Source organism: Micropterus salmoides, unplaced genomic scaffold, assembly GCF_014851395.1.
Source record: "Micropterus salmoides isolate LMB-PRFRI ecotype aquatic unplaced genomic scaffold, ASM1485139v1 Ms_hic_scaffold_11, whole genome shotgun sequence".
NCBI lineage: Eukaryota > Metazoa > Chordata > Actinopteri > Centrarchiformes > Centrarchidae > Micropterus > Micropterus salmoides.
The window spans coordinates 7,280,749-7,298,215 of NW_024040152.1; positions in this window are offsets into that span (position 1 = coordinate 7,280,749).

A 17,467-nucleotide genomic window follows, 5' to 3' on the forward strand; every position below is an offset into this window, starting at 1 on the left:
AAATCCAATATCCGCTGCTGCGGGTGGAAATGGATTTAATGAAAGTCCAAACAAAAAACATGAAATTGAAGGTCAAAACAATGACCTGAAAGATGCCAAAATTGTCTGTAGAGTTGAGCGGAACTGCAGTCAGGTGATGATTCTCTCTGCATTTGTCACAATGAGAAATCACCTTCATATTATTAATTAGGCATTTAACCCATCCTTCAAATAATAATATTCATCTGTGCAGTTTAAATAAAAACAACAATGCTCGTTTGCTTACAGGTTTTTATGTTATGTATGACTAAATATATGAATTAAACCTCCTATGTACTCACGATTCTACACAATTCTCTTCATTACAGAGATTTAAATACTTTGCATGACGCCATCCTACCTGACAAAAGTAAAAATTTGAATATGTTTTTCTATGCTTTTCTATGAACATGAATTTAACATCATTGGCAATGTCTCCTAAGTTTTTCTCTTCAAACAGAGTAAGTGATGAAACCGAGTTTATTGTAACAGCCACCTGGACAGAAGGTTGCTTTTACACCTTTTGCACCAACATTGAGACTGTCTCCCTCCCCTGCTGTATTACTCCTAAGTTCTCTTTCCCTAAATATGTGAATCACAAAATCATCCCTATCTCTGGCAGAGGTAAATGCTAAACAGACTGTACTTTTAAAGGGCCTTTCTAGTCTTTCGACCACTCACAGCACTTTACACTACATCACATTCACCCTATTCATACACTGATGGCAAGGGCTACCATACAAGGTGCCAACTACTCATCAGAAAGAAACTAATCATACACACAGACTCACATACTGATGGCACAGCCATCGGGAGCAATTTGGGGTTCAGTATCTTGGCCAAGAACACTTCAACATGCAGACTGTAGGATCGAACCGCCAATCTTTGGATTAGCTGCTCTACCTCTACTTACCACACAAAGCACCTGATAAAGTCTTACAAAACAAAATATCTAAGGTAATCAGGATTGAATTCCCACATTCCCAATGCGAAGGCCACTACATTTTCTTCTGGGTAGACAACTAGCAGTTCATTTGAATTGCAGAGATATGTAAAACCAGCAAATGTGCTTATTTCTGATTTCATTTTCATCCATAACTACAGTGTTTAAAGATATGGATTGATAGCGTCTTTGATAAACCAAATCTACCTGACATCGACATTTTACCACCAGCTGGACTGGTTTCAGGTAAACTCAAGCTTTCGTTTTCAGTGACACAAGAGGTAAATAAGGTCTCCAACATAACATTAATGAAAGGGTTGTTATCAATGACATATGAAAGCATAAATTATGCATTCTTTTTTTCATGATGTTAAAATTATATCATGTCATGTCACGTCATCTACTGTTAGCTCTACAGATGTTGTCTACCAATGACAACCACAGCCCCAACAAGACCCTTAAGTTTGAAAAAAAAAATACATGTAGAACATACTTTATAATAGTACAGTAATACATCCTTTTCTGTTATATGATACTAATCAGCCTCACATAGTCCACAAAAGAACATGTAAAAAGCGCTGTGCTGGCCTCATTCAGTACAATAGGTCTTAATGCTGCATTTGAGAGAGGCCGACGCCGCGTGCAGCCCAGAGAAAGCAGGCAAGACAGAGTAAACAGTTTGTTCCTGTGAACAGCTCGATGCCAATCAGCGATTAATGAGGCGATGCTGGAACCACCGGCTGAGAGAAGTTAAACTGAGCTGAATTAAGGAGCAATATCATCCCTCATGCAGGTGCTCGCCGAACGAATAACTGCTTTAATTACTGTTATTCAATCATTCGCTTTTTTCCCCGCCGCATCCAAATACCACTCTGGTATTATCCCTTTTTCTTGTCAATTTACAAATGCCTTTCACAGACGTCCTACCTACATGTTTTGCTCATGGCGCTAAAGCATATGTGACCCCTCAGACAAATAGCTTGCAGTCTTGTAGTGCGTATTGTAAAAGGAGGGAAAAAAGCTCAATAGCAAGGTGCAGTTTGCAGACTCCCTCTGTTTGAATGGGTCCTTATCATGGTTTACATACTTAGGGTGGAGAGGTTTGTGGGTGTCTTTGATGGGAAACATCTGTGTGTGATATGGGGGCTCGTCAGGGATGGGGGAAGAAAAAGTGGGCGTCTTTGCACCTGCTTCGGTACACTGCTCCACAATGCCTATTATTTCTGCTGGAGGTGTCTCATGTTGTTTGTGCCACCACATACTGTCAACATGAATAGTACACACTACGCAGTACAATGCTTGTCAACTTTAATGGTATGTGTATATAGTATGTCAGTGTCAAAGTATGTAAATCATTTGAACTATTATGAAAAATATACATTATTTATTTATATGAATAGTAGCGTAAAATGTCAGGCATTAAACAATTGTACAATACCTTCTCAGCACCAAATGGCTAAAAAGTTAGTAACTAGCTGGTGAACATATTGGACCATTTAGCACGAGTTGGTAGAGATCGAACCAGAGGTAAAAGGACAATGACATTTGGACAATCATCACGTGGCCAAAAACACAACCTAAAATTAACACTAATGTTGCTCTGTGTCTGCTGTTTGTGTAAATAGGCTGTTTATCTAACCAAATCCAACAACTTTACAAGGTGATAATATGTCAATGTGTTTACAGTTTGTTGTGCTGCCAAAAAAATCTGTTAATAAGAACAAGGCAGAGCCAAAGACCGTCCTCCACAAAGTCAGAACACTATGTGATAATGGCACTTTAACCACAACCACCAACCAAAGAAATATAAACAGGAGAACAAAAAATCTGCTTAGAGCTAGCCAATTGAATGAATTCCTGTCAGCCAATCAGACACAAGTATTTTGGATGCATTTGGTTTAAATTTAATTGGTAGTTACCGGTTAGCATTATAAAAAGGTGAGTAAACCAAACTTCTCTGTTTTGCTAAGTTGACCATTGTCACGTGAAGACAGAAATAATGCGGCCTGTACTCTCTGGGGAGGGCCAAGGCAGCCGGAGCACAATAGCGCTGCAGGATTTGAGTGGATTGACACAAAACAAACGAGGTGATTTCCCTCTGAGTCAGAGGAGGGATCTATCTCTGTAGAGCTGCATGCTGACAAGTGCCGGTCCCCGGGGACGACAAATAGAGATGTTACCGCTCCGCAGGGAAACAGGCGACTTCCCTTCTTTCATGTTAGTAAACATTATGCACAGTGAGCAAAGGAAGGAAGAATCTGATGATACTGAAAGGCTTGTTTTATTTTGTGTTTGCCACATGTTGCCTTGAAAATAAATTAATAATATAATTTGAGCATCACATAAGATATAGCAGAGTCATGTTTTATTGAAGGTGTAGTCTGCATTTGTTGGGTGGAAAGAGATGATTATGTGTTTGTATATTTGTTGGTTAAGAATTATGTGTTATGATCACTACCAATATTTATTTTTACTTTTGGGGGGGGGGGCGCACCCTTGGTTGTACATTACTGGATTGTATTAATGATAAAGCCTGCTTTTGTTGTTGTTGAAAAGTTCATTAGTTGCAGAGGATTTATCAGAAAAACCTGCCACGCGCTTGCAATTTTCAAGTGTATTTGTCTGACTATTTCATAGATTATTACTTTATTAAGGCTGCATTTTGTGTGATGTCTTCCCTAAACTGCAGCCAGAGGCGACTATTTAAAGCTTAAAGACTTTAATCCCAAGAAATCATGTACTGTGACATCAAAACATGCTCATGTTTGTCACTTCAGTTGGTCTGTGATGCATTTTAAGAAAGGAAACCAAACATTTAGCTTTCTTTGGACAGAGCGCTCAGTCACCTCTTTACAAGTGTGTTTAGTCACTTCATTGTGGCAGAAAAATGTACATATCCAAAACCAAAATTTAATTTAGGTAAAAAAGAGAAATTCTTAGTGTCTCAGCTGGTTAGGGATGTGATGCTCTCCTTTGCTGCAGCTCCACTTTGTGCTTTACACTGATAAGAGGGGTGTATTCTCAGGTAAAATCTTGCCAAGAGTAGCTTTAAGCATCTATCAGTTCAGCACTTGATTGACACAATCTGGATCCACTGGCTTCCTCCTGAACTGGCACCAGAGTCAGTCACATTGCTCTCTATGACGTAATCTGTCTCACTGAGACCCTGAGGGGTTTTCCTTTTGGCCTCCAGCCCGATAACATAACCTCCCAGGTGGGCCGTTGGACACGCCCAGCTCCCTCACCAGGGCGTCACAGCAGCTCCGGGCAAACAAAGCCCTCTGACTCCTTTATCCCCCAGGAGAATATCTCTCTGTTTCTCCCTCCTGCTTTCCTATGAAACAAATAATTTTCTGTAGCTGATGACTGAGGAACACACTCCCACTGTATGCGTTCTTGTGTGATCCACAGACAATCAGACAATGGCTTCTCCCTGTTGTTGTCAGTGCATCTTGTTCTGTCTTGGCAACATTCATCTTTAGAAATTTTTTGCATTGTTTTTTTTTTTTCTATTGTTTATGGTCAATTTTGCAAATGAATGTTGATGAAAATTGAAAAACTACTTATTTGCTTTGTTTTGTAACATTTTCTTTTTGATGATGGGCTGTTTGGTGAAAATAATTTTTAATGTACAATTAAGAATTGCAGTCTTTGATTTTCCTCAAATCATAAATGCTCTTCAGAAAATGTCGTCTTTTGTTTAATGCTTGGCTGCATGGTTTGATGGCCAGTACTTTAATTTTGAAAGTCTAATTTTTTGGGCAACAATGCTGAATCTCTTTCATCTTTCAACACAGAAGTTTGTCAAGAAAAAAATCACTTATATACAGGGAAAACTGGTCATAAAGAGCGTTATCTACAACGTGTAGGCTTCAGTGGAGACCAACCTTACTGAGGTTCTCATTGTGTAATCAAATCCATTCCAAAACTTATAACCTGTATGTCGTAACTGTATGTTTTTATTCTTATTTTGGATAACTCAGATTATGGTACAATATGATTATAATAATAACAATAATATACAATAATATATGAATATATGTTTTTTAAGCAGCAGCTCCCCTGAGGATTTAGGGTTCAAAACTTTCTCCTCCCAGGCCTCAAGCTGGCTTGAGATTGACAAAAATATAAAACAAACATGTTGGATGTTTTTTACAACTCATGGTCAGGTAAGATATTTTTAAGTCCTCCTCCACTCAAAAGTGAGTTCTGCTTGTTATGTTTTTGGTGCCATTTGATTGTTCTTTTTTATCTGTCAGCAGGATTACAGGAAACACTACTGGTCTGGTTTTCATTGAACTTGGTGGAAGGGTGTAGCATGGACCAAGGAAGAGCCCATTACATTTTGGAGCGGACTTATTGTACGGATATACACATTTTATTTTTTTAATTTTCTTTAACATTGCAAGATAGGTCAATTGTGAGCTAAGAGGATGAGGCCTCAGCTATAGGCACAACCATTTAGACATATTGTAATTATTATTAACTGTTACAGCTGTATGTGTTTCCCTGTGCTGTGTACATGTTCTTTTCTGTCCTCTAGTTCTGCCAAGGGGGTAAGCCAGAGATCGGACAGTGAAGTCGACCAAAAATGATGTCAAAACCCTGTGACACCCCGTTGCACATGAGAGATGTAACCGTATTGCTTAGATTATAAACTCTTGGCATTCTAAAAAAAACTATTTGGCGATCAGTCACGCTGCATTGGTGTCTGACAGGTGAGCCTCGTAGGTGAGCTGATTAATCAGTAACGATCCAAGTTAGAAAAACACACTGGGCCATGAAGCTTTTTGTTGGCACAGCTACGCAGCTACCAGAATTACGGTGTTTCTGCTGTTGTTCTACGTCATTAAACCAAGGTTATGCTGCGCGATCATGCGCAGTAGACGCTGGTGCCAACAGGAAGTAGTCCTGTAGTAGTATTTTATTGGTAGAAAACTGGCTTCACTTCTCTCCATTCAAATCAGCGGGGTAGCTTAGTCCAGTAATATACTGTCTATGAGTTCTACTCCAGGAGTGCTCCAGCTAATTGCTGAACGAGGTCCACCTGGCCGTGGAAGGCAGTCTTAAAAGCTCCTGTGCAAGCATCAAAAAGGAGGCTTTTTGATTTGGGACTGCTGGTCTTGCTGCCTCTCAGCTGGGGCATTTTGTGTTATGTTTTTGTGTTCTCGATGTTCTTAATTTATTGTCTTGTTATGTTAATAAATTCCACTGATTTGGTTGTTTTAAAGGTGTTTATTTTAAAGTCACCAATGACCTTTTAATGTCCGCTGATGAAGGTACTTGCTCAGTCCTGGTACTCCTGGACCTTAGTGCTGCTTTTGACACCATTGATCACAACATCATGTTAGACAGACTGAGGCACTGGGTGGGGATCTCTGGTACTGCCCTATAATGGTTTTCATCCTACCTGTCAAATAGGAAGTTTTGCATGTCTGTAAACAACTATGTCTCTTCGTTCTGTCCAGTTAATTATGGTGTGCCTCAGGGGTCGGTCTTAGGACCCATTTTGTTTTCCTTGTATCTGCTTCCCCTTGGACATATTATCCATAAACATGGTATTTCTTTTCATATTTATGCTGATGACACACAAATGTACTTGCCCGTCAGATCCACAGACCCTGGAATGCTGAGTTCACTTACCGACTGCCTTTGTGAAGTTAAAAAATGGATGTCAAATAATTTCCTCCAGCTGAACTCAGACAAAACAGAAATCCCGGTCATCGGGTCCCAGCAGATGGCAAATCAAATACTGCCATCTGCTGGTTCCCTAGTAAATCACATTAAGCCTGTTGCAAAGAACCTTGGTGTCTGGTTTGATAGTAATTTAAATTTCGAGCACACACCACAAAGCTTGTTCAATCATGTTTTTATCAACTTAGAAATATAGCAAAAATTCAATCTATGTTAACTTTTAGGAACACCAAGACCATTTTACACGCCTGAATTATTGCAACAGCCTTTTCACTTGTTTAACCCAAAAATCTATTGATCGACTCCAGACTGTCCAGAACTCAGCTGCCAGGCTTTTAACCAGAACAAAGAAATATGACCACATTACTCCTATTTTAGCTTCATTACACTGGCTCCCAGTATGTTTTAGAATTGACTTTAAAATTTTATTGATCACTTTTAAAGCTCTTCATGGCCTCTCGCCTTGTTATATTTCTGACCTTTTAGTCCCATACGCACCAGTACATACCTTGAGATCCTCGGGCAGAGGTCTGCTGTCTGTTCCAGAGTCTCGACTGAAAACTAAAGCAGACAGAGCGTTTGCTGTCAGGGCCCCGAGGCTCTGGAACAGCCTGCCCGAGGAAATCAGGTCGGCTGAGTCAGTGAACTCTTTTAAGTCCCTTCTTAAAACACACTTTTATAGGAGAGCCTTTCCCGATCTTATTTGACTTTATTTTATCCCTTTTACTTTATTCAATTTTACTAATTTTATATTTATCTTAAATGTGTATTTTAGTCTTTTCAATGTTTTCTTGCTTTTATCTTGTATTGTTTTTGTATTATTGTTTTTGGGTATTATTGTCTTACACTTGTTAAAGCACTTTGTAACTTGTTTTTGAAAAGTGCTCTACAAATAAAGATTATTATCATTATTATTATTATTATTATTATTATTATTATTATTATTATTATCTGTGTTGAGTTTGGGTCAGTGTTGGAGTGGGGCGTAACATTAACTAATTATTTTGTTAATATATCTAGACATATATAGTGGTTACATGGAGCAAAGTTTCTCTATACTCATCTTACATCTCAGTTTAAGACATGTACTTATAGTCATGATTTTGTAACATTACAACTAGTTTGGAAGCCAATCCTGATCTAATAGGCAACTTATACAGTGTGATGTGGAGACTTGAAACCTCTGGACTCTTCAGTGAAATAGTCATCTTGTATCTAACAGTTAAATGTTTGTTTTATATTGTTTTTTAAAGTGTTTTATATGTCTTAAGACATGTTGGGAGGCTAAAAGATTTGCTGTTATATATATTTTTTTGGTAAATTTGTTTCTGGCTTAAAAATGTCATACAGGAGAAACCAAGACTGTTGTTGCAGCTTACTGATCAATTGCTTTATGGAAACATCATCAAAGTACTGTACACTTCTGAACAGAATCCTTTATCACTCAAGAACATATGAGCTAAGACTTTAAAATCATTTTGGAGAGATAAACTGAGGAGCTGCCCCACTGACAGGGAGGGAGAGAGAAACTTTGTGGAACCACTATCAGTAATCAGATTTTACTGGGATATAAATGTGTTACAGTTTCAGGATTATTTCCCACTGAAGTAGCTGTGGGTTTTGGTGAAAGTGCAGATTAAAACTTTTGTTCTCTGGTTTTGTAGCTCAGTGGCTTAGGGAGAGGGTTATTCTTTTGCATCCACAGTGAGTGAACTATCTCAGATCACAAGCATTATTGTTTTTGTTAGGGTTCATTCTTGCCAAGTCTACACCAATTTTGTGCACTTTATAACATTCAGATGGGATCCAACCAGTCCTCTAAAAACTGAAAATTGAAATTTTGTCTTTTTTTGTCTTTTATATTTGTATTTTATTTCAACAGTCATATTTTTACAATCGTGTCATCAAATTTTCTTTTTATCATATATGTTTACTGATCAATTATTGCACTTCACAATCTAAATCATGAGATGCAAAGTAAGTGCTACTCGCAACATGCAGAAATGGAACCATCTTGCAGCATCTGGAATCCATATTGTTGTGGGGTTTTTTACCGTCTATTCGCAGCAGACTAATCGAGCATCAGCCGTGAGCAGAGTAATGGGTCCATAGGAGGACAGGAATGAGTCAGGGCCATAGCATGCTGGAGGCCCAGCAGTCTTCCTCATTCTCTTGTGCAGTGTTGCACACGCCTGCTGAGAGTACAGTGTCATTACAGCTCCCACAAACATGTGGAGAAAGGGGCTCCTCATTTAGCCAAACGATCACTTAGCTCCAAAGCTGAGATGAGACGCCGAGGCCCGTGGAGAGCAGAAAGTGTTTGAGGAGTTATTCAAACATTTGCAAAGCCAATAACTCCAGTAAATCTACCAGGATGCCTCATATTTACATTTGATTCTGTGAAACCCTCCCCCGCAAAAACAATAACGTGGCATCTAAAAAAAATGAGCCCTAAATAATGTAATGGCATCCTCTTTGAATCTCTGTTGGTGTCAGGTTTAAACATTAAGCATAGTGGGTTATAGATGGAACTTTATTAAACGTAATTGTGCTGATGATGAAGAAAGTGTTCTGCAGGCATTGTTTAGAAAATTGATATGATTATAAAAAGAAAAATATTTTTTTAAAGTGTGATCACGCACTAGTGCCTGTTTTGATTTACCCTCACTAGTGACCACTGGCTCTGTTATCTCTTTCATCAAATATCAGCTTCCATTACTAACATCAACTAACTCAAGCAACATTCAAACACATGTCTTATAGGCTCAATAAAAATGTTGATCGTCATGTTTTTGTTTTGTTTATTTGGCACTAGAATGTTTGTGGTATTTTATCTCTTCTCTATAGTCAAAAGCATAAAGACAAAAATAATTTTAACATCACAGTTGATTATTTATGAGTTGATCAACTGTACTGGAGAAACGTAAAATTGACAGCCCTTACCCTTTATTCTAAGTGTTACATTCCCTATGGTTTATGGTAGATTTTAAAGTGTTGATTAGCCTGCAAGAGAGGATGTAACAGTAAAAAGCAAATGTGGAGCGATTTGTTTATACTAGCCTTGATGTAAGCCAGGGCAGCCAGCTAATGTTAGCACGGAGCTGCCACTGTTTGCTTCGTAACATTCAATTTAGAATTATTGACGTTTTACCGATACTCAGGTACACAGGTCCTCCACCGCGCTCAGTCGCTGTAACTTACATGACTCCCATAATATACAATAATGCAACATAACGGTGCAGGACAACTACAAGGATGAAGACCCATTTACTAACGTTACTTACTGTGGTCTAACTGTTACAAAGTGAAGCAACAATCTCATTTAAATATTCATGCTAGCTCACTAACCATTTCATCCAAAGCATTTAGTTGTGCTCGCATTGCTGAGCCTCCGGTGAAAGACACACAAATTGTAATGTTAGTTACTGAAAAGCAGCGAGCTAACATCGATGCATCATGTCCGCTAAATGCAGTAAATTGAACGTTATCATGTAACGAGCATGGATTAGTTCAACCTCAAGCTCATAAACATATTACTGTAACGCTGCAGTGGGAGTTTACCTGAGTTTCCAGCATGTTGTGTGAAAAGGTCTTCCTGTCTGTGTATAGCTGCTGTCTCACTGCCTTTTTTCCGGGAGTATTGTGCCAATATGCAGGAACGGTGAAATAACAGAGCATGAACAAGTCTGGAGAGTAGCTACAGCAACATGCCGGTGTTACCACATTGATTGTGGGATTTCTGTATGAAAGTCGTTGTGTTTCGGATTATACTCGCTCATGAGTTCAAGCGAGCACACACCTGGTTGCCATCTTAAAACCGCACCGCTAGTGGGCGCTGAAAACTACATATTTTCCCCTTTTAAAGAAAAACATTAGAAAAAATGATGCTGTTATTTTTGACACAACAGACGTGCATTAGACAAGTTTAGTGGATGTGTTCAAGGGTTTTTCTTTTCTTTTACATATTCATAATTTATGTGAAAACTTTCAGATTAACTTTTTTCAGACTAAGATACAACTTCCCTACATTTTGTCTAATTTACAAAATTGGTGAGATTGGAAATATTTAACAATCCAGTTCCTCAAAGGGCTTTCTTTGTCTTAGTGACCAAATGCCAAAGTGCCTTTGGAAGACAATGTTAGAAATGTACGTCAGAGTTGAAGAGAGTATTTTCTTGTCCTGGAGTAATGTTAGGAAATAGTCTTGCTAGAAGTTCCACTACATACACAATAAACTCCTCTCCTCGTTTACACCAGTGTTTCTTGCAACAGCTCACCTCTCACGAGATTTGTGAGTGAGAATTTTCATTGAGCAAGACTGTTTCTGTTTCTTGTTAAAAACAAAGGGTGTTACTTGTAGGGATCCTTTCCATGATGTTGTTAGACACTTCGTATAACAGTCTGAGCCTGTCAGGGCAAAAAGAAGCACTTTATGTGAACATAATTTTGACGGGCGCATTCGCCCCAAAGGAATATGTTGCAGGTACTGTAGCCAGTTCACGGCTGCAGGCTTGAAGCCATCTGCTGCACAGATTCCAAAACTTCTTGTAACTACTAATCATTTTGACACCAAAATATGTGAAAATAGTGTCCAGGTTTAAAAATACCAGAATTATCCTTTAAACAAAGGATCTGAATGATTCTCCCACAACTGTTGTTCTGTGGCACAGTGAAAACTGCTTTTAAAAAGTTATATTTGCACAAGAGACTGAGTTGAAGAGTTGGAGTCGTACTGCAGCCATGAGCTTTCAGATAGAATATTAATCATATCCAAAGAAGGTTAAAGTCAAGGGTAACTGGACTTGGTTGAAGATGGTTTCTAGTATTTTCAACCAAGCCCAGTTGACCTTGATTTTAACCTTCTTTGGATAACTATGACCTGGATGACGGAGAACCTTCACAGACAATAATAATTAGAATAATTATAAAAAATTATGTGGCTAATATGAATTGTTTTCAATTACAAAGCCTCAGTCTTTATAAAGTAAGTAAGTAAGATTTAAATGAACATGTTAGTTAGTCATGACACTGATTTCAAGAGACAAAAAGCTTTATTTCCATGTTAAAAGAACAGTTCATAAAGAGTTTCCAACTATTGAAACCTCCTGGGAATGACAACGCTGCACATAAAGTCAAACATTTCAGAAATTTTTATAAACACGATAATGCTCCAAAATTAAGAGAAGATGCTGTTGAAAATCAAAATACACCATGATTTGTGGAAGCATAAGATTCTTCTGCCCCAAAAAGAAGCACTTTAGAATGACTGTTGTGACTGTGTGTATAGAAAAATACTTTGTAATTATGCTTGTTCCTTTGTTAATTACCAGTATTTTCATCATCCAGCAATCAAGCTGAGTTGTGTGTTCATTTCATAAAATAATTTTACTGATTTTGTATCTAAGGTTCAGTTGGATGTTATACATTGTATGATTTTACCAAAATTGTCAAAATGCAGGTTAGGTCATGGATCCATCATCCAAAGTTTGGATACCTAGAAAAGTTCCTGCGGTTGTAAAGGGCTGCGGGCCAATAGTTCCTATGAAGTACATGACCATATTGAGTTGTACAGTATAATCCAAAATACCAAAATGAGTTAATCGTCACCTGTCTTCTAGTCAGCATTCTTGGGCTATGGCTAACTACGGATTCCCTTTAGAATGGTAGTCTTTAAAGTTTATCTTCTTTCCACCTATAGAGCCTGGCGCAATGTGAAGCCTGTGAGAAACTGCTTAAAGCCAGGTGTGTGACCTGTGACCCTGGTTCTATGAGCGCTGGTAAATTATCAAAGAAGAATAAACAATATCTGAACAAATTGAATCAAAACTCGGTCCAGTTAGATTGGCTCCTACTAAGGGGACGTAATGCTAATACATTATATGATACAAATAAAGTTGTCACTAAGGGTAACATGCTGTTGAAAATTTCAGTTGTTTTGTGTTCTGTGCTTACAAGTTATTTCTATCTGCTTTATTTACACTTTCTTGGTGTTCTTTTTCTTATGTGACACTGTGCCCCAGAATTTCCAGTGGGGACATTTACAGTACAGTTTGCTACTATTAATACTACACTATGTTTCTAAAATTAATCCCTCACAGAGGTCATTTATTTGTTCCTAAAAGATCAGCCTTTGTAGATTAACATCAAGTAGCACTGAAAAACTATATAGAGATTTGAATGTAAAATGTGCAAAAGATTGTGATTTTATGTTATCCTCTGTCAGATGATAGACTTTGGGTTGCTTAAAATATATATATTTACTCTAATTTACATGCTTTCTTGTAATGTGTTATACAATGACACTGTAGGTCACTTAAATGAAAAGTCTGACATTTTAAAAATATGCCTTTTTTAAAGAATGTAAGTATGAAGCTACCACCAGCAGCTGGATAACATAGCACAACGACTGGATACAGAAGTTTATTTTGTTTGATTCACACATACAAAAAGTGTAAAAGTTACAATTTGCCATTTTACGGGGGTTATGCACCAGACAGTTTTCTGGCTGGGACCATTAACTTCCTGGAGTCTCCGCCTCCTGGTTGCTTGGCAACTGGCGCCGGCCAAGAAATACAAGTGTCTCATCTTCTTATCTAACTCTTGGCAAGTAATGGCAAAATAAGTGTTCCCAAAATGTCAAAGTATTCCTTTAAAACTGGAAAACTGTAAGTGTTCAAATAATAGTATATGTACAATAATTTGAATCAGCAAAGAAAACAAAGAAAGTGTTGCAGATATTTGTCTTGCTGAGATAGGTGAAGAAACATTATGACAGCTTTTAGAATGGACATAAGTGGAAAACCAAACCCAACATACAACAGCGGCAGCAACCCATACATATCACACCACAAAAATTCACCCTCCATATGTGTGTGTGCATTCAGGCAGCATGGTGGGTTGCAGACACAGCTGCAGAGGAGGTATGGTGGGTCTCCAGCAGTATGTTGGACCACTGCACCAAGAAACATTTAGGGACTGCTGGGTAGTTTCAGAAACTGGATAAAATCACTGCAGTGGAAGAGGAAAACCAGCCAGTGAGTTCTGCATCCTCTTCACCATTATAATGATGCTCTCCCGCCCAACATGGCGGCTGTGAGGCTGAGAACCGGAATAAAAAACATCTATTAGGCTAGTAATTGCTGCACGATTAGCAGACGTGCTGTTTGGCATGGCTTTAGGTTTTTCAGCAGAGTTTGGAAGAAATACACCTACTGGTGCCTCCTGATACAATAGAGCTGCCTGGGCGGCCATACATCCTGCATGACTTACTCCCTTTTCCCCTCTCTTTCTCTCTCTCTCCACCCACCCCCATGGGTCTCTCCCTCTATCAATCCTTCCCCCTCCTCTGCCTGTCTGGACTGGGACCAGCTGGCTTCATTAGGGGCCTCCTCCTATCCACATTGCCTGGTTTTGTCTGTTGCACATTTTTCGACTGTTTTATCTTAAGCGCTGTCCATCCCTGGACCCTCATACATATTTTCTTGGCATTTCTGCAGCCACACAACTGGCTTCTAATGAAACAATCCATGTGTCCATTGTACAGTTTTTCTTTTTTTAATTAATCTTTGTGTCTGCCACCTCTTTTTTGTTTTTGGATCCTCATTGTTTGCAATCACTGGGAGTGAGTGAATTTTAATGGCTTGAGAGAGCTGCTGTCGGATTTTCAGGCAGCAGTTTGAAAGACAACCTGTGCACTTTTTAACTTCAGTGTCCTTCATCATCAAAGAAAAGAGTTAAAGTTCATCTCATTGTTAGAGTTATTCCAAAAATAATATAAACTGTTTATAATGACCTTCTTTATCCATTAACTTTTTAAAGTTCTCTCTAAATCCACAGGAACTCTCTCAAAGCTCAGATTCTAACTGAGAAGTCAAACAGTATTTTCTGCCACTGTGTTTCTGTTTGATTGAGCTCTCTTGTTGGATGACGTCCTTCCTTGATAGATACACCAGTGACTTACTCACCCTGCTTTTTCCAGTGTGTCATTATTTGGTTTGGAGGGATAACAGTACTGGTGACTAGACCGCAGATGGTTCTGTTGATTGTTTCTTGATAGGGTAAGGTTGATAGGCAGATGGCAGTGGGAAACCAATGTCTTCAATGGGCAGAAAGCAAGTATTTACTGTAAGCCTATAGTATAATTTCACAGCATTTCTCGTAAAACTCTGGCTGACAAAGTAAAACCAACAGAACTAAAGAGACCGTGGATGCACTCCTGCCCTTAGGCCCAAACAACCTAAACAGCGACTTCTCCTCATACATTATTACCGACATGCTGATGCTCTTTTGACATCATAAAATCGGTACATTTATTTGCACTTATGTGCACAAAGTGAGGTGAAGTTATGGATCTCACCAGGACTATGGGAAGAAGTGCTGTGATTGGCCAACCGTAACAGAGATTTGGGTTCAGACTATGAGATTAAAGTAGTGGTTTTCAGCTGCAGCAGGCAGCTTGTTTTTAGTGAAAAAGTTTTGATAAACCAACTGTACGCTACCTGTCCAGCACCAAACAGCAGATAGACACATTTAGTGACTAGCTGGTGAATATAGTGGAGCATAAAAAGACAGGTTTTTTTCTCAGGATTTGGTGGAGCTAAAAAATAAAAAAGGGATTATTGGACGTAGAACTGCCACGTTGCAAGTACAGCTCTTAATAAATGCTGTTGCTGCAGGTTTAAAATTGTGAATTTAGGTAAGTTGAAAATGCTTATGATTGGACATAGAGCTTGGATATTATTTTCTGTTTATGTTGTATAGGTTTGAATTTCATTATGCTTGAAGAGCTGATTAATAAATCTATTCTAAAAAAGGATTAGTGTTCAGCCTAGGTTTAGGCAGGGTTTCCCCAACATGTCCTCCAAATTAAACACAGAAGTATTTGCAGGACGACATAATTTGTCAATGTCTTCCAAAATCCAAAAACAAATAACTGACAATGCTAAAGTTGGTTTTGTTGGGTTTAGACACAAAACAACTGGATTGAGGTTAGGGAAAGATAGTGATTTGCGTTAAAGTAATTACTTGGTCAAGGTTGGAGATGATGGTCATGGTTAAACATTTACTTTTGTTAGGAAGAACAGCAGACTGGGTTGTTAATATCAATCAATCAAACTATGTTCTGCACAGACAATAGTCACAATTCTTATTAAGGCCAGTAGAGGTCTTGAGCATTTGCGGAAATAACTGTTCATTTAGGAAAATCTTTCAATTATAATTAGAGGTTTAGATGAAGGTTGTCTGGGTATGAATGACTTACAGTATAACTGCAATAAGATCCATAAGAACTTGCAAATGGGTAATTATTAGGGGTGTGAAGAGATTAAAATATGATGATATTTCTCGTCAGGTAAAAAGCTGTCTCACGAGATTCACGCAATTGACATTTTTCACATGCTGTCAAGCCACACATTAATTTTCTCACGCAGTGAAATACAAATGTAATTATCACTGATGAGATAGACTAATAGAGCGAATCAACTCCGCCCAGCTGATGCAACATCGGCGTACCCCCTTATAGTAAACAACTGAGCCGCACCGCTCGCACTGTGAGTCCAGACAGCTGTGACGAGTGGTAACGTTGCTGGTAGAGTTTTGTAACATAAACATCTTAAAACTGAGGTGCAACCTTGCTCTGTTTGGGACTGTGAGCTGCACTTTATGATCTGCTGAAGTTAATATGTATGGATTTGTGGTGAGATTCCTGCCTGATCACAAGTGTTTCAGTTACTTTCACATGCAGTCCCAAACTGTGTAGGTCAAACGGTCTGAAGGGGATAACGTTACCACCAGCGGATCAATAATGTAATGTACTGCAGAGTAAAGGGCAACTAGATTTCTCATTAAATGATGATGTTAGTCTGGTAATATTATTACTTTTTTCTGGACATGTCAGAGAACATAGATGTGCAGAAGGTTTGAACATGAGCAGAAAAAGCTGCTGAAACACAGGAGCTAACAAAGTCCAGGAGTTTCTGACAGAACTAAAATTAAATAATTTATTATTGAGGTTAAAAGGAGCCACAATCACATTTAAAGAGGTTACTTCCCCAAACAAAGACACAAAGAGGAGGGAAGACTAAATCGTGAACCAACAGGGATGATATTAAGTAAGTTGATCTACAGGAGAAACATATCTGATAGCAGCACAGAATGACTGAGAGCTGCGCTGACTTAGATTCTGGTAGGGTTAGGCTATAGAGTTCGAATTGTCACCTGCCACTTAAATTTTGTGTTTCTCTTTACATAAATGAAAACATTTTCACCATTAACTGGTGCAGAAAAATTCATCAGAATGCAGGAAATAAAGTGTGTAATGCTCAAAATTTATTGATAATTCAGCATTAAAGATTACTTACAAATAGTGTCACAATCTCTTCTTGTCTCGATCTCATGAACCCAATCTCGAATCTCATCTCGTCTCGTGGGTTAAGTGTCTCGTCCCACCCTTAGTAATTATTTTCTTAAAACACCATAAACCTTGTTCAGTTGGCCTGGTTCTGGCTTATAGATGAGAGAAAACATGTAACGTCATACTGAGAATCGTATCATGTTTTACAGCCCCAAATCAGATCACCTAAGAACACATAATTATTTTGTTTAATGCTAAATGACAATGGTTTTTGCAAAGGCCACTGTGTACAGTGATTGTATAGTGATTACCAGAAGAAACATCTTGGTGTCTGCCTGTTTTGTCAGGTCAAACAACCTGCATATCACATTTAAAATAAGATTTATCTTCTAATACCTTTTTAAACAATGGACAAAGCTTTCTCTCTGGATCTATTTTTGTTTGCATTGCTTCTTGCATGA